At 38.6% G+C, this 24,986-nt stretch overlaps 1 long non-coding RNA gene across 1 annotated transcript in view; it reads right to left on the reverse strand.

The window, feature by feature from the left end:
- The window catches only part of LOC307185754, a 36,759-nt gene extending 13,947 nt beyond the window's left edge, over nucleotides 1-22,812 (reverse strand). Inside the window, exons 1-2 of the long non-coding RNA XR_013828162.1 lie at nucleotides 22,529-22,812; nucleotides 22,330-22,441 (exon numbers count right to left, since the gene is read on the reverse strand). This is a non-coding gene — a long non-coding RNA (uncharacterized lncRNA). The remainder of the gene's footprint in view (nucleotides 1-22,329; nucleotides 22,442-22,528) is intronic.
- Between the last annotated feature and the right edge of the window lie 2,174 nt (nucleotides 22,813-24,986).

The raw sequence follows: 24,986 nt of genomic DNA on the forward strand, positions 1-24,986 counted from the left end.
ATAGACTCCAATTATTAGACCAGGACAGTATTAGCTTCCCCTCCATTTGAAATAAATAAATTGGAATTCAGTTTATAAGTCATGTTGTGGTCAGGGGCTCTGCACATAGTAATGTGATTCAGAATCTTGGAGTGAGCACTTAAACTTGAGTTTTGGAGATGGAAAACGCAGAGACCAGACCTCCTTGACCCTGGCCCTATCTCACCCTGCCACCAAAGCTGAGGCCTACGCTGAAGAACTGAGAAACAAAGAGTGGAGTTTTGAGTATGTCTGTAACCCAGAAAGTGGACTGACTCTAAAGGAAAAGTCTTTATGTATCTCTTTCTTTATCTTTATTTGCATCTTTATATCTTGTCCCTTTATGAGGACAGTGGAAAGCAGAGCCCTCAAAGTGTATAAGTTTATGACTGAAGGAAGAGAAGCAATGATTCTAAGTTGATTTTGATGAAATATTCTCTAACAGCATTTGCTATTATTAGCATAAGTCATATATATACAGGGTACTTACAAAATATATATTCATAAAAATAGTTTTTAAATTGTGTTGAATGGATATTAAAGCACAGACATTTTTGTTCAAACACTCCCTATGCCTATGATTCACTACAGGAAATTCTAATTTAAGTGTCCCCTAAAAGAGTCTTCACTAACAAAGGAATAATTTAATGGTGCCAGTTCTTAATCTTAGTTGATGGATGGCTTCCTTAAGTTACTTACTTTTGTCATTTTCACCTACACAGCTTCATGAAAACCCAGCTATATGTAGCTAACAGATTTGGGGACTTTCAACTGTGTTGAGACATATTTGGCTCATAACATAGGGGCTAAATTTTGCTGGATTCATAATGATGTTATTATGTTTGGGGGTAAACTAGCATGAAAGGTAACGTTGATCTCAGCCAAAAGTAGAGAAAGATACAGAGGACTGTGCTTGCCAGTTCTAATGTTTATGAACACAGTCAAATTGCCTTTGGTCATCAAAAAGAAACAATGATTAGGAAGTTTCCTCTTTAGGGGACTTTTTAGGTTGTTTATAATTGCCCTGAGCTTCCCCTTTATTCATATTTAAGCTTGCTGTTCCTTATTTTACTCTGATAATTGATGGAATAGCCTAGTGAAAGCTATTCAGGTATGAAGTCTATAGCAGCAAACTTAGTTGAGAAGTGGCCTGAAAAATAGGGAAATCCATACAGCATAATTCAATTTCATCTGGTTCTTAGTTTAGGAATTGCCGGAAATTCAGGGTTTTTTTAAAGTCTGATAGATCCAAAAGTCCTACAACTGACTCTGGAATACACTAAACTCAAGGGGAACACTAGAATAGAGCTGGGTTTTACACCAAGTCAGATTCAGAACCAGATTTCTTGACTCCATTCAAAATGAATGGGATCTTCTTGGTTTGTGTTCAAGAGAAGTATGTGGAAAGGAGACAAGATCACAGCTGTTAACAGTTCCTTATAACCACCATTTGTGTTTAAAATCAAACGGACATTTGCTGTGTTATTAGAAGCAGATAGATTAATATTTTGAATTAAAACTTAAGTTGAGGAGATATGTTCCCTGATTATAAGCAGCAAATTAAGTCCATGTAAACAAGAGACAAATGGGTTCAAATCTTTTAAGGGCAAGTTCCTCTTAAGAAATGTTCAGTTTTCCCTTGGGATGTCCTAGATGTGGTTTGCCAGAAGAGATCTCGACTGGCAGGGGTAATGGTAGTACTTAAGGACACAGACTTCTCTAATCACAGATTTTTTTTAAAGCAATAAAGGACATTATCAGCCCCATGTCTTCACTTTGTGGATGTTTGGAAAAGTGGAAACCAGAGAGATTAAGTAACTTGCTTAAAATTATATAGTTTCTTAGTGATAAAATCAGGATTTCACATAAACTGTGCCTTTTTTCACAATAATAAATTTATTACAATAAAAGATAACTGTTATGCTTTCAGTGATCTTAATATTCAAATCCACCGACTGCTATACCTAATTCTCAACATGAATGTACCTGGTAAATGAAAGATAGGATGAGAGAGGTGGGCTAAAGGATGTGAGTAATCTGACCTGAGTCTGGAGAATTGCCCTTGCTCCTTTTTAGAGAATATTTTTCTAAAAATGACTTGAATACTCACGTCTGTCAAATAAGTCAGAGTATCTGTCGTCCCTACCTCTGGATAAACATCAACAAATTCTTCTTCGATTGTTCTTATTTTCACTGTTCTTTATTAACTTCCCCAAACTCCTGTCGTTACAAAATATCATGTTTGTAGAATGTTACAGTTTCCAAGATTGCAGCTTTGTGTACATTAGTTATGTTTTTGTTAGATGCTTATTCATCACCTTAATAATATAAGTAGAGATTTCTCTGAATCATAAGTTGGATTTCACTTACCCCCTGCCCAGTGGGCATTGACTCATGTGTGCTTTAGTCTCAGATAATTGCCCTTTCATGTTTTAGAATTTATCTTATCTATTAGTACTAAAGTTCTGTATTAATGTATTTATATGTGATTTATCACTCAACAGGTATTTGCCACGATAAGTCAAAATCAGGGCATTACAACAGATCTTTTTGGAAGCATAAAGATGACTACAATGCTATAATTCCCACCTAGTTCAAATGACACTATCTCTTAAAGTAAATCTGTGGCTGAATAAATAAATCACTGAACTTGTCAATTTCTTCTAAACAAATGATCTATCCATAAAAATGGCATGTATTACAAGCAGTCAGGGCAGGTAGATCCTGTATAAAAATAGTTACAATTCATGAATTTGGTAAGTGCTATACATACAGTGCAAACTAAGTAACATGGAAGCCCGAAGCCCTGAGAAATTAATTCCTTTATTGGAGACATAAACAGGAAGGTAGGATGGGAAGTCAAGTTCTGAGGGCAATTGTGTGCTGTGTTTAATGAGCTGCTGAGTTAAAGATTTCTCTATAACGTCCAGGGGGAACTGTCTTATAAATACTTGAAATTATGTTATGAAACCCAAGTTAGAAGAAGGAGTTGAAGATTAAGGTTCAGACTGTTTTTGTACAAATAAAAATGGGTGTGATATCAGATGTGGTGTCTGCTGTAGTTTGTAGAAGGACCAAAGGTGTTACTATACAATTCTAACACTTTGAGAGGTGTAATTATTTTAGTTTTGAAGACAATTTTTTCCATTGTTTTTAAACTATGTGATTCAGTGCTTGATCCGAAAGAGCTATTCTACAAAGCTAAGGATTTAAGGACCCAGTTCTGAGCTACAATACAGAGTTGTCTCAGTGTCCTGCTAGTATATGAAATAGTCTGTAAAACGTAACACCCGAGGAAAATCGGAAAGTGACTGTGCTGAGTACTCTGCTCTCTAAGATGGTACAGTGGGGAACTAAAAGCACAGACGCTTGAGTCAAGACCTGGGTCCAGATCCTAGTTCCAGCAACTTGCTTTTCTCAGAGCTTTGGGCAAGTTATTTAACTCTCTCTGAACCTCAGCTCTTCATCAGTAACATGTGGATAATAATACCAACCTCAAATCTAGTGTGAAGATTAAATTAATATCGTAGCATGTAATGAGTGGAGACAGTTGCTCTAAATGTTATCATTATCACTAGTATTATTACCTGATGGCAAATATGCTCGTTTGGAATTGATAGTATATCAAAATGGTGTCAGTTGAGCCTTGTGAGATATAGTCATGATAATCAAATATTGGCCAGTTGCCACATTTTGATGGACCCATATTAGTAAGAAAATAGAGAACTCCAAATAACGACAAAAACCTGAGATTTCATGGAAATGTACAGATACAGTTTAGAGAAATTGTGATTAAATTGCTAAATCCTTTAATTGAGACCTATGTTAGATTAGTTTATGCTAAGCAAAAGATACAAGCAAAAAATACACTTTTCGTTATTTCTAATTTTTATGCAAGGCCAAGCAATTTGTGCAAAAGTATTTCCCTTTTTTGGATCTTCCAATTTAAGTTCCTAATAATTAGATTTCTTCTCAATTTATGATTATGACTACATGAGACACACATAGACACATTTCTCTCACACCAAGACTGAGGTCAGAATTAGGGTAGGCTAGGCTGCAAATAACAGACCCCTAAAAATTAGTGGTTTAGAGAATAAGAAGACAGTTACTGTCCTCTGTAACTGTACAGGCAGATACCAAGGTCAGCAGAGTGCTTTTCTTTATGTGATCATTCACTGACTGGCTGACAGCTTCTCTGCCACCTTTGAAATGTTGCATCCAAGGTCACACAGGGTGTTGCCATCCTAGTCAGTCAGAGGGGAAAGGGACATGGCTACGCAGGAGACTTTGTGAGCCCTCTCTGAATAAGGCACGTGTGACCTCCAATCATGTTTCATGGGGTAGAACCCAGCTCACGTAGCCAAATCTGACTTCAGGGAAGTGAAATCTTGTCCTATGCCAGGAAAGAAGAGGACAACAGATTTTAACGAACCCCTGGCAGCCTCTGACACATTTTTCAATGTCAAGGCAAATGCACTTAGTGGAAATGGTTTCTGTATTCACTCACTACTTTTGGGAGATTTGTCAGAGTCATACAATTTTCTCTGCTTCCGTTTCCTAGACATGTCACCTTCTGATAAAAAATGAGACAATCTACCCTAAAACTTGATATTAAGACCATGGGTAAATGCTAAGAAGAGTAGGGACAAAAAGGAACACATCTATTAATCTAAAAATTGACCCCTAAGTGAAACCATTAACACGGGCAATTTCATGTCCTCTTGGGTCACCATGGTAATGGAAATGAATAAGCTTTTCATGGGACAACACCTCCACTTCAAAAATGTGGTTCAGGGCTTCCCTGGTGGCGCAGTGGTTGAGAGTCCGCCTGCCGATGCAGGGGACACGGGTTCGTGCCCCGGTCCGGGAAGATCCCACATGCCATGGAGCGGCTGGGCACGTGAGCCATGCCGCTGAGCCTGCACGTCCGGAGACTGTGCTCCGCAACGGGAGAGGCCACAACAGTGAAAGGCCCGCGTACCTCAAAAAAAAAAAAAGCAAATCCCTGTCGCCATTAAGGCAAGGAGTTGATCTGTGAGCTAAATTCTCACTTCTCCATTCTCTGGTCTCTGAATAAGCTTGTGCTGCCTCAATCTCAGCTTCAGTTTTGTTTGTGGCTGTGTGAATCTGAACGGAAAAAGAACCTTCCTTGTCACCCTGTCACTAAAGCAGGGGTCTCAGCCAGGCTAGTGTCCAAGTGGGGGGGTCCATACGACCTAATTCGGTAACAGTTTCAGTCCTCAGTGTCAGAGGGAATATGGGCAGTTGCCTTCAGTCCTCACTCTGAAGGCTACACTGCAGGGAAACAACCACCAGAGCACAAAGGGAATTTATTTATTTTTTTCTATTTAACTTGGGAAAACGCTTGTGTCAGCAGATTGTATTTAAAATAATTCCTGTAATGATAGAAAAGGATCATATCAATTTTACCCCCCAAGAATTAACATGAAATCCATTTCCATTAGAGTAGGCACAATCCAGAAATTCAAGAAAAGAAACACTTTTAAAGCTGCTTAGACAAATTACTTTCTGAGTGATTAACAGAGGCTTCCAGCTCTGTTTGTTAATTCCCATTAACCAAAAGCCTTGAATTGTGGCTGTTGCCATATGCTAAACTCTGAAGCAAACACCTTTAGAGCATCATTTCGTGATTGATCAAATGTGTGTCTCTTTTCTCTCTTCCAATTAATGGGAATTGGAAAATCTGAATTTTCAGTGCTGGCCTTCAATCAGCATTTCCCAAAATATGTTCCACTGATGTAGTCAGTTTCAATATTAAAAAAAAAAAATCTTCAGTGACTCCTCACATCTATTCTGTGGAACACTACCTCATTGGGGATATTAACAACTAGTTTATAAAGTGTTCTCAAAGAGTTCCCTAAAAACTGGGTTTGCCTCTTGGTGGGTGTCAAGCCAAAAGATACAACCAAGCTAAAGATGGAGAAGGAAGGATTTACTCCTTGTAGTAAGAACTCTGGGGATCTTTCCCAAAGTAGTGTTGCCCTGAACAGCAATATTGGGGAAGTGTTAAGCTAAGGGTACATGCGTATTCATGAAGGGGCTTGAGCAAAGGAGAATGCTGCATGGAATTGGGGCAAAGGCCGACAGGGTCGAAGTTTTAGCTGATTGATGCGGGCAGCAGCATCCCTTAGGTTCTAGTCCATCTGGTGGTTGAGTGCTCAAAGGGGTTTGAATTTTGCAAAACAGCTCAAGAAAGTGCTTTGGGCTAATCTCTGCCACTGAAACAGAACTGAGAGTCTTACAACTGATGTATTATCTTTGCTGTTGTCACTTCTCTTGCCTGATAACAGTCGTTTATTCCTGCATTCTTTTGTTCCCTCAAGATCATTAATTACTGAGACCTGTCCAAGGGCAAGCACTGAGACCAGGCTTAGCTCACAAAATGGCTTAAGTCAAAATGGCTTTTCTTGTGTCAAGAAAGTCATGCCTGGTCATCTCCCTCCAGGGACCCCCTAATCTATCTGATTACAAAAGGTCAAATATATTTAGAGAAAATTAGATCAAATAAAGTGAGACAAATTTCTTAACTGTAAGTTATCTCAGAACTTTAAATAAGCTCATGGATGTTGTGAACGTTTAAAACAGGGCGTGCCGTCTCTAAAACTTCTTCCCCCAGAACATCCTAAGGGCTAGACGTTGTTCGTTCCCAACAAGAGAATGAATACTGGTGAACACTGCCTTAGTTTAGTATATCCGCCAACCACCACTTTTCTTCCCTCTTTTGTACTTAAATATGTAACCCTTCACATTCCCATACCCAATACATCTATTAATGTAATTCAAATCTATCAACGAAAAAATCAATCAGTCAATCTAAGAAAAAAAATGGAAAATTTTAAATTCCAGCCAAATTAAGGATTATAATCTGGGAAGAGCCTCTCAGAAAGCTCTGAGAACTGTGGCACCCATTAGAAGTTAAAGCACAGTTATATAAGTTTTTTGAGACAGACGGCTGTACATTAAATGATGTATTATTGACAGTTTACACATCCAGATCTACAAAGTGAGTGGGTCATGGGTCATCGTGGCTCCTACAAGATTAGGAAGGAAGGTTATCTCCTAAGGAGGTCTGGTTAATGCAGGTGCTCAATACACACTAAAGGGGAGGAAGGAGGCACGAAAGAGCAAAGAAAAAATTTTTGTTTAAATATTTGTCTTGTTACCGAATTGGACCTACTGGGTTCCTAGCCTGGACAGAGATCCTTTGTCTCAGAGAGGGAAGTTCTTTTTCTGCTCAGATTCACACAGCCAGTAATGAAACTGGTGCTGAGACTAGAACAGCACAAGCTTTATTCCACAGCCAAAGAATGGGGAAGCAGGAACCTAGTTCACAGCCCAGTTCAGGTGGAGACACCAAATATATAGGAGGACCGAGGTAAAAGGGAGGGAATAGGAAAGAGTGGTAGGAATATTCGTGAGTTATCTAGAACAAGGCTGTGGTGTGGACCCAGAACTCATGCAATACTCCTTTTCAGTCCTTCTATGGGCTTTTCTGGTTCTTGTCATAGTAGCCGAAATTCAGCATCTGTACACCGGTACTGAGTTGAATCTCGGAGACAAGAGTTTTGGGTGAAGTAGAAAAGGATAACTTTATTGCTTTGCCAGGCAAAGGGGGACACAGTGGGTTAGTGCCCTCAAAACTGTGTGTCCTGACCTGGACGGGGTAGTGAGGAGTCTTATAGTGTTCGAGGAGCAGGGCGTGGTCAGCTCATGGACATCCTTCTGATTGGCTGGTGGTGAGGTAATTGGGAGTCAGCGTCACTAACCTGGTTCCAACAGGTCTGGGGTCTATGTGCTTGTGGGCAGCATACAGTTAACTTCTCCCACCTGGTGGGAGTTTCAGTATCTGCAAAACAGCTCAAAGATATTGTGTATATCCCTGAGCAGGAACCAGGACCCTGCCCCAAGGCTGCACTATTGTTTTGTGGCTGCTTCTCCCTTGTCTCTGCATCCCTCCCTTCCCTGATTAGCAACTGTTCGATCTGCCCTGTGGAACTCAGGGAAGGTCACTGAGGCTGAATAAAGCTCATTTCCTTACAAACAAGAAACAGGGGACCCAGAAAGTCTTTTGTGCCCAGGAGCCCCACCGGGTCCTGCTCAGTTTCATCGTGGCAATCTCAACTGTCATGGCACTGGTGGGTGCGTCATTTAGCAGGTAATGTATTACAGTGAGCATGTAATGAGGCTCAGGGTCCACTGGAAGTCAGATCTTCTGCCATCTTGGGCCTAGTTGGTTCTAACCAGTTCTTGTTTTTCTTCTCTTTGCTGCTTCCTCCTCAAACTTAGATAAGAATAATTGACCTTCCATTCGAGGGAGGGGCAGGGGTAGGATTCTAGGGCAACAGCCTTGGCAAGAGTCTTAGCATAAAATATGAATTTTATTTCATCAAATCTTTTATAGAAAATTGGACTAACTGGTGTTCTTCTGAAAGGGCATGAAGCACACCTCTCTAATACCAAAAAAAAAAAAAATTCAGTGTGGGTTCCTCTTACCAGCCAGTCACATATACCTTTTCAAATGTCCTCTGATGAAATAAATGGTCACTGCTTTTATCCTAGTATTTCCCATTTTCTGACTGCATTCAAGACTCAGATTTTCTAAGGACTTCTGATTCTCTGAGGATATATTTTCTCTCATTGGGCAATATAATTAATAACAAAATCTCTTCCCAATTCAGAAAATCTCTCCATAAAAGAAAGAAAACAATTTTATTATTGAATATACATTAAGAATGTGAGAAATATCACAGGAAATCAGCTAACGGATTACAAAGATAGAATGAAATCTCACTTTTTGTGTAGTGAAGGAGATACAACTCACTACACACACGTTCTCTAAATAAACAATAATTAGTCTTCAAGTAAAGCCATTTGATTTGTCTCATAGTTCACCCTAAATTCACTTGGTAGTTGGGGGACCATCTATGCTATCTAATTGGCTTTATCCCAAAAATGTCTCATATTTTTGTGACTGGGCGTAGTTTTGCAATTGGGAGCAAAAAGTGCTAGTGCTAAACTGGGGCTCCTCCCTCCCTCAGACACAGGAGATAGGGGCTCTCTCTCCTTGAGTGATTACATTTCAAAGAGATGTTTCCTAGTCCTTAAGAAAGACACTTCTGGGCCATAAAGCTGGTGAGAGGCTTATTTAGCTTTAAAGAGATTCACATTTATTTCAAAGGGACAGAGAAAGAACTCACAGTTGCAGGTTTTCTAAAGTAAATGTTTTGGGAGGGAAGGGTTCTTTTCTTATTTTCATCAGGGAGAACTGTCTCCTATTTTTTTTTTAAGCCTCTTATTTTTGATTTGTATTTTCCCTTACACTCTCAGATGACTTCCTGTTTCTTACCATATAAATATGGTCTTTCTAATGGTTTTTCTTGGTATTGAATAAAGGATATTGCTGTACATGCTTCTAAGGTATTTTTAAGTTTGGAAAGCAAATTTTTTGTTGTTCCATAATGGAAGCATAATCATGACCTCAGTTTGTCTACTACCTTTATATCTTTGAAACACTTTTATGCTCATTATTTCAATTGACCTTTTTACTACTCAGAGGCAAATACTGATGCCCTTTTTTACTTAGGGTAAAAATTAAAATATGAAATGCAATGATTTAAATATAACTAAGATTATAAAATATTGCTGACAGCATAATGTGGTGGGAAGAGCATGAGTGGGATTTGGGAGCTCTCAAAGCCAAAAGAAATTTCAGATTTGATTTATATTTGAAACCGATTTCATGGCACAAAGGAATCCATTGTATTTTAGATTATTTGAGAGGAAATGAGATTTAGCCTATTGGGAAGGGCACAGATTTTAGAGTGTAACGAATCTGAGTTTTAATTTTGGGTTTGCCCCTTACTAGCTGCCTGCTTGCTATGGGAAGTCCTGCGTTTTTGCTTGATCATTGTAACATAAAGATAAAGATTCCCTTCTCACAGGATTATTGAGAGAACTAAAGGAGATGCATGAACCAAAGGTCTGACTTCCCGACTCAGAGTAAATCCTCACTGAAAGATAATTCCTTTTTCTTTTTTCCTTTTGTAACTGAGTACAAGGCCTCGTGTGCCTGCAGTGCAGAAAGCCAAACGCCGGCAGTTGGATTTTTCAGCAAAGTAAGGGTTCATTGCAGGACACCAAGCAAGGGCGTGGGAGACAAGCCTCAGATCCACTCCCACTTGGTCTTTGACTTGAGGGTGTTTTAAAGGGGAAGAATGAAGAAGCTGGGATTAATCATCATCTTGTGACATGTCGGTGACATTTCTTAATTGTAGTTTCAGGAATCAGGATGCCTACGTTTTATGAGTCTCTGGTCTGTTGGTCCATGACCCTGTGACCTGTGTTCATCTTGTCCTGGAGAAACAGCCTGAGTTTGTACATTATGGTGATATCTCCAGCAGCAATTTTAGTACATTAATGATGTTACGGACAACAGCAATTGTTGTCATCTGACTCTGGTTGATTGGTGGTCAGTTAGCACAGGACTGAGGTGAGAGGGGACAAGAAAGGGGATAAAGTTTTGAAGAGAGAGGTTAACTATAAACTTGGCAGGGGAACTTGGTTTGGCGGGGACTTGGTTTCATTTCCAAGAATTCTAATTAGTGGCAAAAGTGAGACTAGATTTTGCATCTTCTCCTTGTTCCCTAGTCCCAAAGTCCTTCCTCTAATTTAAGTTATATACTGTTGTTGATAAAGGGAGTTGCAGAATTTTATGAATTTGGCTAAACAAAGATTTTTATTTTAATTTATCTTAATTTTGGTTAAAAATAGCAAAGTTATTTAATCTGCATATTGCCTCCGAATTTTCAACATATTGTTTTCAGCTGATGTGCTTCAGCTGCTGTTTCACAGTTTAATCCAAAATCCTTTTTACTCTTCTGGAAGAGTATTAGCATTAAAAAGACGATCTAAAGGACAGCTCATATGTTTGGATTCACGTTTTGTTACCTATGATGAAAGGTAAAGAATATTTGCTATAAAAAAGACGTAGCCCGTATTTAATGGGAGTGAACCTGAGGTCTTATGCTCTTTCTAGCTGCTAAATAGGAGCTGGATGGTTGAAGCTGTTTTTGTTATCCTTTCCCTGGTGATTTGGCGCTCTGCCGAGCTCATCCAGCCTTGTTTATCCACTTACACAACCATCAACTGGCACAACTCATTTCCAAGCCTCTCAAACTATAGCCATGAGCCACAAAACTCATAATTTAAAGTATGTGACCTCCATTATCAAATCGCAATTGGAAATTGTTTTGTATGTAATCTCTTTCAAGGCTGCATACCCAGATACATATTCAAAATCAAGCAAATGGGACTCAGTCAAGCAGTGACTAATGCTGTATCTCTGGAAATGTCAAAAGTTGAATTACGTGAATATATTTTAGCTAGAGAAGAGAAAGACATCGATTTTCCTCCATTTTATGAAGGATAAACCCCCAAAAAAGTAGATAAAAAGATATTACAGTTTCTCTTTTTTTTCAGTGGTTTGGCATTGGGAAATGAGAAACTTTATTCAAGTGGTGACTGAGAAGATAAAAAATATTCAGTGTGATACAAATTTGTATTCGACTCATGAGAAAATATGAAAAGACTATCTCTTTCTAAGAGATAATATGTTCTATTTAATTATACTACATTAAAAAAATCAAGATCATTTTTCCCTAAGTCCTAAAATAAATATATATTTCTACTCTTCTCAAAATAAACACTATTGGAATACTTCTGCAATGATCACTGGGATTCCAACACTGGGATTCTTTATGTTATTTCAATATTTTTTTTCTTTTACGTTCATTTTTCTCATGGAACAGGTACAGTCTCAGATGGGCAGTGTCCACCACTGTGGATTTAGTCATGACTGGAAATGTGTAGACCCTGCTGAGATAAGCCTATCAGAATCGTCTGCTATGTCTATACAGGAGCTGAGGCATTGCCTGGAAAAATAATTTAAACTGTATGTCCTTCCACATTTCAGGCATATTTTGTCATACCTACGAAAGTGTGAGATTGTCCAATGAAAGTATCTTTGCAGAAGAGCTGAGAAGCATTGTTCGTGCTTAGTCATTGGAGAGGAATATGAGCTCTGAGTCTGACAGTCAGTACTTAAACCACTCTTGGATAAATCCCCACATGCATTATGGGTCCTATGAAGAGAGTGGGATGTAATATATACAGATAGGTGCTGCTTTGCACTTCTCTGTAGTGCAGGCCCATAAAAAACTTCAAGCTGAAATCATGCAAAGAATTCTTTTAAATTAATGGTAAAAATAACAATTGTTCTGTGATCTTTAAATATTTTTGTTAAAATATCAAAGATTTTTTTACCATTGGTTATAAAAATGTAAAAAAATAAAAAATAGTAAAGTCAATGATTATTTACTTATTTACATATTTGGTACACTGAAATGTAAAGCATTAGAAACACTGAGAATGAACATGTTTCATTTCTTTGGAAAAACTTATCCAGAGTAGCTTGAAAAGTGATGCCTCCTACTTGTTTTATAACTTCTTATTGTATAATGACACAAAGCATTTACTTTTCTGTGATTTGCTAGTTTTCATATTTCTTTCTACATATGGATCCACTTCAATGTTTTATCCTTAGTGCTTTCAATGTCATGAGATATCTCTGAGAGTTTCTTTACTGTGAATTTTGTTGTTAGCATCACTTTCACTGGTACTTTTCCTCACAATCATTTTCTTCTTTTTTGTTGGGAAGTTCACCCTCATCAGTCCCACTGGCTACACACCTAGAGCTCCTCAAACAGCAGGAGTGTTAACATTCCCATAATTAGCTGTTTCTTCTTATATTGGCTAATTTCCTCTTTTAATTATCCACTTTTGTAAACTGTCAGGTAGGTTTATCACTATGAGGCAAGGAGGCAACACAACTACATGCTTTGCTGTCTGAGCACCAAGTGAATAACAGACGTGCAGTGACCCAACACCAACAGGCTTTGAAAGAAGTGATGTGACTGATCCATCACAATTGCTAATCATGATGCACATCTGCTATCTACATAGCAATCTGTGGTCTGAAGAGCTGGCAGTGAAGTTTGTATTTTATGCAATTACTCAAAGTTACTATACCCTGGTAACTGATATTTGAACTGTGCTTTTGGGGAACTACTATTATTTAATTAAATTATGATAACTGGGCTTCCCTGGTGGCAAGTGGTTGAGAGTCCGCCTGCCGATGCAGGGGACACGGGTTCGTGCCCCGGTCCGGGAAGATCCCACATGCCGTGGAGCGGCTGGGCCCGTGAGCCTGTGCTCCGCAACGGGAGAGGCCACAGCAGTGAGAGGCCCGCGTACCACAAAAAAAATAAATTAATTAATTAATTTAAAAAAAATTATGATAACTGAAATTTGCATGTAACAGAACCATGCAAAGAGAAGACTACCTGTACTGAAGTACCTGTATGACACTTGGGGACCCAAGCAACACTACTTTGGGAGCCTTTTAACAAAGAGTAATGCTAAGAGAAAAAAGGGGATTTCTTTTCCCCCCTGGTTGTTAAGATTTGGCATCTCAAGTGCTGAAGGCAATCTCTAGCAGAGAGAATCACTGAGGCCGGCAAAGCAGAGTTGTTTCATGTCTATAAATAATTAGAATAAAAAACTCTATGAGAAAAGGAACCAGGTCAGCCTTATCCTCTATATCCCTAGTGTCTAGCACAATACTTTCATGTAGTAGACATTAAATAAATGTTTGTTGATAGAATGTGTAAATGAATTCATTAATAAATATCAATATGGCTTTTTTTAATAAAAAGACTGAGGCATAACAAAATTTTGCATTTAAAAAAATGATATAGATTGGAAACAACATTTTACTAAAAGTCAAGACAAAGATCTGAAGTTAAAATAAAGGTCAAGTAGCTTCAATGCCATCTGATAAAGGACTGTTATCCAAAATATAAAAAGAACAAGGAATTTAACAGACACCTCAGCAATGAAGGTATACAGATGGCAAATAAGCACATAAAAAGATGTTCCACATCATATATCATCAAGGAAATGCAACTGTGAAATAAAATTCATATTTTATGGCAAGACAAGAAAAATTTAAACATAAAAAATTTCCTCTGCCCTTGGGCCTCCTCTCTCACCACGATTGTGCATTGTGTATCTGCATTAGGCATCAAGCAAACCTCCCCCAGCAGCAGAAATAACTGCTCAATGAAAAAAAGCAGCATTCTCCTAGCATCAACAAGGCAATTCCTTAAAAGATAACATTCCATCTTTATCTTGTAAGAGGCCACATGACCCACCGCCATGATGGATTGTGTAAACTGTCAACAATACGTCATTAAATGTACAGCTCTCTTGTCTCAACTCATATACCTGTGCCTTGACTTCTAATGGACAGAATTGTTCTCAGAGCTTTCTGAGATGCTCCTCCCGGGTTTTATAAAATCCTCAAATTTGGCTTGAATAAAATTTTCCATTTTCTTTCTTAAAAAAAAAAAAGTAGCTTCAATGTGTCTCTCTGACTGAAGAAAGGAAATGGTTATGCTTCATTCAAGACCACATATTTGGAGCTGTGTGGCAAGACTTTTTTTTCTCTCCTTTTCACATTGAAGGACAGAACTCTCAGTCCCAGAAAGCTTATTGAATGTGCCTAGGTCACTGTAACACCTGCTCTCCATTTAAATTGGAGTTTCCCAATTTCTTCTGAGAACCACCAAAAGAACAGATTATACCCAGAAACTAGGAATCAGCCAAAATGAGAACAAAACAGAAAATAAAGGTAGGCCAGAATGAAAGTCATTATATCTTAGAGTTTTTATCATTTGCTTAGTGTGGAGAATTCTAGATAATGTCAGCCCCACTCTGTATTGTTTGATATTCAATTATGCTTGTGAATTATACTCTACACAGCATAGGGTTCTCATCTCATAAATACAGAGACAGGGACACATGTCAATGGCTGTTGCAGTCAATCATGTTTGTTTAAAGTGGGCAGAACAAGACAATATCACCCTTTGCAGAATGCTGCATTAGTAAGATTTATTTCTGCTTGGAAAATTTAATATTATATTAGCAAAGATTGGTAATATTGAGAAAAATACTAAATTAGAAATCATGTGTGTTTAGAAACTTCCATATTTTAGTATTGTTTTATGAATAAATGATATATTTGGGTACTGTTATATGCTTTATGTTTTTGCTTATTAATATTCTTGAGTGGGAAGCATGTAAAATTCTTATGGTGGTGCTGTCAGTGGATTACAGTGAAGGCACAGCTTCAGTCCTCCTGATGGCAGCACATCAATTACAGGCAAAGAACTAAGGGCTTTTTTTTGAAAATTTTTGGAAACTCAAATTCATAAAGAAAAATGAATATTATGGAAAAACCCCTGCCAAGTGAGCATAGCACCAATTTAATTATGTATTTCCTTTTGGAATAGCAATGTAGAAAGAGAAGAAAATGCATTCTGTTAAGGACCCAGAACACTATCTTTATGCAATATTTATCTTCCGAATTTGCATTCCTAAATTCTATTATTATCTAATAACACTTAAATGCTATTTCATAGCTTTTAAAATTCCTATCTTTAAATGAAAACTTTTGGAAATATAAAGATTAATGTCAATGGGGAAAAAAAAGAAGATATTCTTTGGTTGTGATACATACATCATGTTTCCAAAAAGCGTATTTTTTATATTTAAATTCTGTGAAAGGGTAGTGAAGCACACAGTACTTTTGATTCGAGTGAATTCTCCATATTTAAAAATAAGTGTGTCTAGTCTTTTAGGTCAATTTTATAAAATATCATGAAACTTCTTTGTTCAGAATAAAAGGTTAATGTGTAAGGGTAAAATGCTAAAATTATGTTTGTTTATTAGAACTATTGTTAGTCTTTGGAATTTTGTAAGAAATGGTGATTAGAGAATACAGGTTGATGAACTGTTATAAATTTTGAATGTCCTCAAATAAAACTGAAGTCTTGCACCATCCTATATAATTTGATATGGAACCAAAGTGAGGTAACCAGAGGAAAACATGGGCCTGCAACAGCAAAGTATGTGTAAAACAAAGAATGTTGTTCACCATCTGGTTCTACAAGGATTAAATCATTAGCCACTACAGTCACTGACAAAAAGTGCACCCTGAAATGAATTCAGGATGTAAACCGGGATAAGGCCCTCTGTGCCTTGGGAAAAAACAACCCTTTAGATAGTTAGAAATATCTCAGGAAAAAAAATTAATGAACCCAGATTCTTGTATTTTCCTATACATAGAAAAGCACTAACATAATTAACTGAGATATCTGATCCTTTGACTAGCAGTAACTTTTACTGAGATGTGTTTGCATGTATTCCCTAAGCAAAACCATACACAGGCTGGTCACTTCCCTACCTCTTGGGAGCAGATCCTCTGGGCTATCTAGGAGGCTGTCTCCCTGGCTAGAGTCCTCAGTAAGACCCTAAAGGAAACTCAACTCACAGCTCTTAAGTTGTGCATTTCCTTCAGCTGACAGTTCTAGTGACATGAAGAGCATCCTTCTCTCTTTTGCCTGAACTCTACAAAGATCCAGAGCCTTGGTACCAGCAAGGGCCCTCGTGCCCGTCCATCACCTTGGTGAATCCAGACGAAGTTGGGTGAGTCTCTCCTGGTCTTGGATCTCCCGTCTTGGTTGATGATCCTTAGTTTTATTCAATGGTTGTTAAACTTCTCTCTATGAGGAGTAGGTTTTCCTTGAACTTAAGTTTAAGAAGAGGCACCTGGATTCCCCAGATGAAAAGCACTGGAAAGACTTTGCTCAGTTAAAAGACACTGAGGACATTTGGACTGGGTAATTACGTAAAAGGCTGACCTGACGTCTTTCCTCGAATTGGCTATCGTAACAGGGTTTTGTCAGAATAAAAGTGGAGATGCCATACGAGAGTTTTCAGCTCTGAAGGTAAGGGATACAACTCCTTCCAACCAGCTACAACTTTCTCGGGCAACTGAGAAACTTACAGGAGTAGTGGAAGTGAGTCCTCATACTGTGCAGCAGTCTCATAGGGAAACCCACTCATTAATTAAAAAATTCGCTCATCTGGGGATGCACACATAAGGATTGGCCATCCAGTCCTCCCAGCACCCACAGCAGTTTTAGACTGCCAGACAGAGAAACTGAGACACCTAAAAGAGCCGAAACGACTCTAGGGTGACACCTAGAGGAAGTAAGCTCACAAGCAGCACACCAGCCCACCACACAGTTTTCAATACTAATTTTACGCCAAAAAACTGACCCTGAAATGGGAAACAAAGCCATCAAAACAGAAGAAGAAGAGGCACCAAATAACCGCCAGCTAATACCCCTGCTGGATTTATGTTCATACAAACTTATACTTGTAAGTACTTATTTAACTGGGGACTAAGGAAATCTCGCCCTGAAATGGCCAAGATAGGGATCTTCTGACATTCCAAAACTGGGTTTTGCATTTGCAGTTAGAAAAAGCCAGCTTGACAAAACATCTTTTCAAAATTCTGATCCTATGGGAACAAAAGTCCCTCTAGGAGCAGTTTGCATTTCTCTGCCTGTGCCTTTGAGATGTAAATGTTCTACTAGGTCAGAGAACTCTTATCTAGACCAATTCCTGAGACTAACAAAAAAAAAAAAAGAGGCCTTTTAAAGTTCTAGCATAAACTTAACTTATTCCAACTGGTATTTATAAACCAGTGAGTTTTATATTTTAATACCTGATTCATGATTAAGTTTTAAACTTAAACTATGAGATCTCTGTCTGAGTCTATCTGGATATATGTGTCTATGTACGAACATTGTAAATATATGTTGCTACCTTCAGATGACATTGCCAAAATTAATTTGTAAATTATTTACAATGAATAAATATATTTAATTGGCTTAAAGGAAATTAAGCACTTATATAAATTCTCAGAAAATATAAAAGAAAATAACCCTAATGATTTCAGGTTCACATGATCTGGGAAATAGTATTAAATTAATATTCAGTGTTAAAGATAAAGTTTGGTTTAATTAGTACAGACATGTTTTTAGGGTCATCAACATTAAGTATAATACTTTCATTGTACTTAGGTTTAATAAAAGTCAAATAAGTTCATGTTATCTCTGTTACAAAATTTGTCAGCAAAAAAAGTAGCTTAATATGACAAAATTTTCGTAAGTAAATTAAATGTAAATGAAATAAGAGTTTTAGGTGAACTCTAGGATAATTATGTTTTATGGTATGTCTACTTAAAAATAGTTTCTCCATATTTTTTTAACTTGAAACTTTAGAGTTTTTCTAAATTAAGTTAAATGATGGAAGTTTATTGACTATCTAGATCATTCCCAAATAAAATAATATACCAAAACATTAATTACTGAACATAGATTTTCTTGTACAGAGAAGTTAAAGATATTTAAGACTATTAATAAATATGTTTGGTGCCACAATGAGACATTTTCTATAAGAAAGCACACATTTTTAGGAATTATAAATGTATTTATAAGTTTGCCAATCTACAGAATGCTAAAGTAAAAGAGTTTGTAACTGCTTACTTAGTTTTCACTAGAAATTAAGATTTTTTGAGAGTTGAGAATTCTAAGTAGTATATGTAATTAAAATTAAAACTACTGAAATTAATAAGGAAAATATCTTTTATGCAAGAAAAAAGAAGGTGTAAGGAATGGAAATGCATTTTGTTAAGGGAAAAGAAAATAAATTTATCCTACAGAGAGTTTAAAAGAGAGAGAAAGCATAGAACAAAATCTGAAGGTAAAAAAGGAAGTTATAGAATGTTTGTGGAAATGAAACCCTGAGGAAAGAGTTTTTTATGTGATCAGTGGTCCAAACGCCAGTTGGAAAAGAATTTCCAGACCTAAGGCAGAGTGTAGAGAAGATAGAATTTATTAGAGGGAAGGGTGGCTGCCAGAACAGCGGGCTGACTTCCTAGTAGTCTGGGAGAGTCGAGCCCGAACATGTGCTATTGATCAGTTTTTATAGACAGAAAACAAAGGAATGGTCCGAGGTGAAAATTTCGTTTACTGATTGGTCAAGGCACATATACCTTCCTTCTATAGGGTGGGAGTGGGACTGGGCAGATGCCTTTCCTTATTTGGGACAGGTCCCATCCCCAGGCTCAGGAATTTCGTAACTATCGCAACATGGCAGGGAGGGCCAGTAAGAGCCTGGTAGGGGGTGTAATGCTGCAAGTTTTTCAGGCAGGGTCGTCCTTTGTCCTTGAAGCACCACACTCAGGATGGGCAAAGACTGGAATGAATTTAATTGAGTGAATGAATTTTAATATTAAAAGTAAGCTGGTGCAAAAATGGAATTTGCTTTTCTCTGTTAAGTGGGCAAAGTTTTCTGGGAATTTTGATCTGCTTTTGATAACAGATTGTAAAGTGTCTTTATCTTTTAAGTAACCTGTTGTAACTTTCTGCATTTTCCTTTGAAATATTTTATTGTGACTTGGTTAAGTGAATAGTATTGCTTCACAGTGACCTATGGATCCTTTGACCAAGTGTTTTCAACCCTTTTGAATCTCTGATGAACTTCTTCAAATCAAATTCTAAATAAAGTTCTATTGACCTCTGGGGAACTTTGAGATGTTTCAGAGGGCCTGAAATATCTCGAAGAGACATACTAGACTAATTAGGCTTATTTGGTATGTTAAATTACATGTGAAGCATTGTTAAATGAGTGGTAATAAACCTTATTAGTTTATAGTGTATGGGTAAATGTTATTAATATAAATGTTTTGAAAATTATATGAAAGTTCTAAAATTTGAATATGTCCTGGTATGTTATCAGTCATAATTCTAGTTATTATTTTAAAATATTTTATGTCACTAAATAAACAAACTTCTTTGACAATTGCATTGTAACTAGGTCTTTAGCTGTACCTTTCTAGTTATTTGTTATTTATAGACAGTTATTATTTTACTCTGATGCTTTTATAAAATGTGCTTCATCTTCAAGAAGTTTCATAGAAGGGACTTTATGACAAGTACAGATTTCTGATAACTTTCAGATCATGCCACTGAGCTGGGTAAAAAAATTGAAAAATTCTAATTGAAAATCTGATAGCTTTGTAAAACTGTTAACAGAAGATCAAGATCAACAAGAATTAGTTGCATAGGGGTGAATGACATTTTTTATGACTTTTTGTCTAAAACACTACTGGTTTTTAATCTTTGTTTTCCAGACGTAGGGAAACATTTCCCCTTAAGCTATCAATGACTTACAGCATTTTGGTAAATTATGCCTTTGTAAGCAGAATTGAAACATTTACCTTTTCTCTCTACCTGATCCCTCCAGAATTTGGAAACTCTTCGTGAGTATTCTTGTTTTCATGGCAATATATATATTTGCATAAATTCAAAAGAATCTGTTCTCCTTATACAAAACATAATTGGAAACACTGGTTACATTACCATGGCTTTGACTGGAATATCAATATTGAGAATATGCATAGACTCAGATATGAGCAGACAGCTTTAAAGAACTAAGGTGGACTTTATGGACCCAGAATGCTCACTGGAAAAACATCCTGGTACCTTGTTACGGGGTTCCCAGTAACATTATCAGGTGAATAAAGAAGGCCACTTCCTGGCAGGTACAGGAACCTCAAGATATTTTGAACCTCAAGAAGAGAAGAATTTACCCAAATTTATAGGTATTACAGGTGAATCTGATGGCAAGTACTTGGTGTGACTTTTTTGGGCCTTAAGAGGTCTTTTAAAAGTTCAGCCTGAGATTCCTTATGAAAAGTTACAGCAAAACAATTTGAAAGGGCCTATGTGATCATATTTACACTATGTAAATAATCAGGCCAAGTTTATTGAAACCAGACTTATTTTGCAAGCAAATTAGTCTCAATTTGGCTATAGTTGGTAGAAATGAGCGTAATTTTAGAGAAAAAAAAATATGTTCCAGTGGATATTAAATTCTAGTGTTGCTAATGGTCTTTGAGGTTTTGTATTTACTGCCTGAGACTCACTTCCCAGATGGTTCCATGTTACTATGTTGCATTATTGTAAGGTTTAATTGAATTATTAAAAGGACATTCTAAGCTTGTTCTGAAGCTTATCACAGTAATCTATTTTTGAATGAAGATCAGATGCCCCATGACATGAAACCAGGAGATTATGCATACTGGAAAAGAAATCATTTAAAGGACTCTCTCCAACCTAGATAGAAGGACCCTTATCAGGTACTGTAAACTAGCTCATGGGCAGCAAAACTGAAGGGAACTGATTCTTGGATTTATATTTCCCACTCAAAAAGGGGCCCTGAATGGGAATGGTTTATAGAGAGGACTGTTGACTTCAAGTTCACCTTAAAACAACATTCAAACAGAGAAGAAATAACACCAGCACCAGGGTGGGAAGAATCTGACATTGGAAGTCGACAGCTATCCTAAGATGCTGGACCTGCCCCTTATGATTATTTATAGTGTTTTCTTGATTTCTTGGACTTTTTCATGTTAAATGTTTTTCTATAATGGGCACAATCCTATGCAGAGTTTAAAAATCAATCCAATTTTTGGGATTATGCATGATTACCTATGTGCAGTACTTTGGTTTACTTTGGTGGATTTATCCACTCCAAGGCGCTGATTGGATTGCCCTTAGGAAATTTATTCTTGAGGAAAGAAGTTACAATTCTTTGGGGGTGACTATTAATATTACTATATGGGAGTCCCTCACTTGGTCAATCAATAATATTTGCTTTGACCTTGGCCATAAATATAAAGTTTCTTTAAAAGTACTCAAGCTCAATCAGAGCAACGATCTAAATTTCAGTCAAAAACCATAACCTCCTGATTATTAGGAGGGACTATCCTTCAGTTATGGGATTGATTTATATGGGTAATACCAGGTTATGGTTATTTAAGTTTAAAGGCCCCCATAAAAACAGTTTGGGAAGATGGCGGAAGAGTAAGACGCGGAGATCACCTTCCTCCCCACAGATACATCAGAAATACATCTACACATGGAACAACTCCTACAGAACACCTACTGAACGCTGGCAGAAGACCTCAGACCTCCCAAAAGGCAAGGAAACCCCCCCCCCCCCCCACGTACCTGGGTAGGGCAAAAGAAAAAAGAATAAACAGAGACAAAAGAATAGGGACGGGCCTCCACCAGTGGGAGGGCGCTGTGAAGCAGGAAAAGTTTCCACACACTAGGAGCCCCTTCGCGGGCGGAGACTGCGGGTGGCGGCCGGGGGGAGCTTTGGAGCCGCGGACGAGAGCACAGCAACAGGGGTGCGGAGGGCAAAGCGGAGAGATTCCCGCACAGAGGATATGTGCCGACCAGCACTCACCAGCCCGAGAGGTTTGTCTGCTCACCCGCCGGGGCGGGCGGGGCTGGCAGCTGAGGCTCGGGCTTCGGTCGGAGCGCCGGGAGAGGACTGGGGTTGGCGGCGTGAACACAGCCTGCAGGGGTTAGTGAACCACGGTTAGCCGGGAGGGAGTCCGGGGAAAAGTCTGGACCTGCCGAAGAGGCAAGAGACTTTTTCTTACCTCTTTGTTTCCTGGTGTGCGAGGAGAGGGGATTCAGAGCGCTGCTTAAAGGAGCTCCAGAGACGGGCGCGAGCCGCGGCTAAAAGCGCGAACCCCAGAGACGGGCGGGAGACGCTAAGGCTGCTGCCGCCGCCAAAAAGCCTGTGTGCGAGCACAGGTCACTCTCCACACCCCGCTTCCGGGGAGCCTGTGCAGCCCGCGAGTGCCAGGGTCCCGGGATCCAGGAACAGCTTCCCCGGTAGAACGCACGGCGCGCCTCAGGCTGCTGCAACGTCACGCCGGCCGCCGCCTCACGCTCGTGCAACGTCACGCCGGCCTCTGCCGCCGCAGGCCCGCCCCGCACGCCGTGCCCCGCCCCCCCCGCCCCCCGCCTGAGTGAGGAGTGAAGAACAGACACCCTCAGGTGACCTACACGCAGAGGCGGGGCCAAATCCAGAGCTGAGCCCCGGGAGCTGTGAGAACAAAGAAAAGAAAGGGAAATTTCTCCCAGCAGCCTCAGAAGAAGCGGATTAAATCTCCACAATCAACTTGATGTACCCTGCATGTGTGGAATACATGAATAGACAAAGAATCATCCCAAATTGAGGAGGTGGACTTAGAGACCAAGATTTATGAATTTTTCCCCTTTTCCTCTTTTTGAGAGTGTGTATGTGTATGCTTCTGTGTGAGATTTTGTCTGTATAGCTTTGTTTCCACCATTTGTCCTAGGGTTATATCCGTCCGTTGTTTTTTTTTAAATTTTTTCTTTTATTTCTTAACAATTATTTTTTATTCTAATAACTTCATTATATTTATCTTACTTTATTTTATTTTACTTTATCTTCTTTCTTTTTTTCCTCCTTCCCTCCTTCCTTCCTCCCTTCCTCCCTCCCTCCCTCCTTTCTTTCTTTCTTTCTTTCTTTCTTCCTTTCTTTCTTTCTTCTTCTACTACTTCTTTCCTTCTACTTTTTCTCCCTTTTATTCTGAGCCGTGTGGATGAAAGGCTCTTGGTGCTGCAGCCAGGAGTCAGTGCTGTACCTCTGAGGTGGGAGAGCCAACTTCAGGACACTGGTCCACAAGAGTCCTCCCAGCTCCACATAATAGCAAATGGTGAAAATCTCTCAGAGATCTCCATCTCAACACCAGCACCCAGCTTCACTCAACGACCAGCAAGCTACAGTGCTGGACACCCTATGCCAAACAACTAGCAAGACAGGAACACAACCCCACCCATTAGCAAAGAGGCTGCCTAAAATCATCATAAGTCCACAGACACCCCAAAACACACCACCAGACGGGGACCTGCCCACCAGAAAGAAAAGATCCAGCCTCAACCACCAGAACACAGGCACTACTCCCCTCCACCAGGAAGCCTACACAACCCACTGAACCAACCTTAGCCACTGGAGACAGACACCAAAAACAACGGGAACTACGAACCTGCAGCCTGCAAAAAGGAGACCCCAAACACAGTAAGATAAGCAAAATGAGAAGACAGAAAAACGCACAGCAGATGAAGGAGCAAGATAAAAACCCACCAGACCTAACAAATGAAGAGGAAATAGGCAGTCTATGTGAAAAAGAATTCAGGATAATGATACTAAAGATGATCCAAAATCTTGGAAATAGAATAGACAAAATGCAAGAAACATTTAACAAGGACCTAGAAGAACTAAAGATGAAACATACAATGATGAACAACACAATAAATGAACTTAAAAATACTCTAGATGGGATCAATAGCAGAATGACTGAGGCAGAAGAACGGATAAGTGACCTGGAAGATAAAATAGTGGAAATAACTACTGCAGAGCAGAATAAAGAAAGAAAAGAACTGAGGACAGTCTCAGAGACCTCTGGGACAACATTAAACGCACCAACATTCGAATTATAGGGGTTCCAGAAGAAGAAGAGGAAAAGAAAGGGACTGAGAAAATATTTGAAGAGATTATAGTTGAAAACTTCCCTAATATGGAAAAGGAAATAGTTAATCAAGTCCAGGAAGCACAGATAGTCCCATACAGGATAAATCCAAGGAGAAATATGCCAAGACACATATTAATCAAACTGTCAAAAATTAAATACAAAGAAAACATATTAAAAGCAGCAAGGGAAAACCAACAAATAACACACAAGGGAATCCCCATAAGGTTAACAGCTGATCTTTCAGCAGAAGCTCTGCAAGCCAGAAGGGACTGGCAGGACATATTTAAAGTGATGAAGGAGAAAAACCTGCAACCAAGATTACTCTACCCAGCAAAGATCTCATTCAGATTTGATGGAGAAATTAATATCTTTACAGACAAGCTAAAGCTGAGAGAGTTCAGCACCACCAAACCAGCTTTACAACAAATGCTAAAGGAACTTCTCTAGGCAAGAAACACAAGAGAAGGAAAAGACCTACAATAACGAACCCAAAACAATTAAGAAAATGGGAATAGGAACATACATATTGATAATTACCTTAAATGTAAATGGA

This window comes from Stenella coeruleoalba, assembly GCF_951394435.1.
Source record: "Stenella coeruleoalba genome assembly, chromosome: 4".
NCBI classification, from domain to species: Eukaryota; Metazoa; Chordata; class Mammalia; order Artiodactyla; family Delphinidae; genus Stenella; species Stenella coeruleoalba.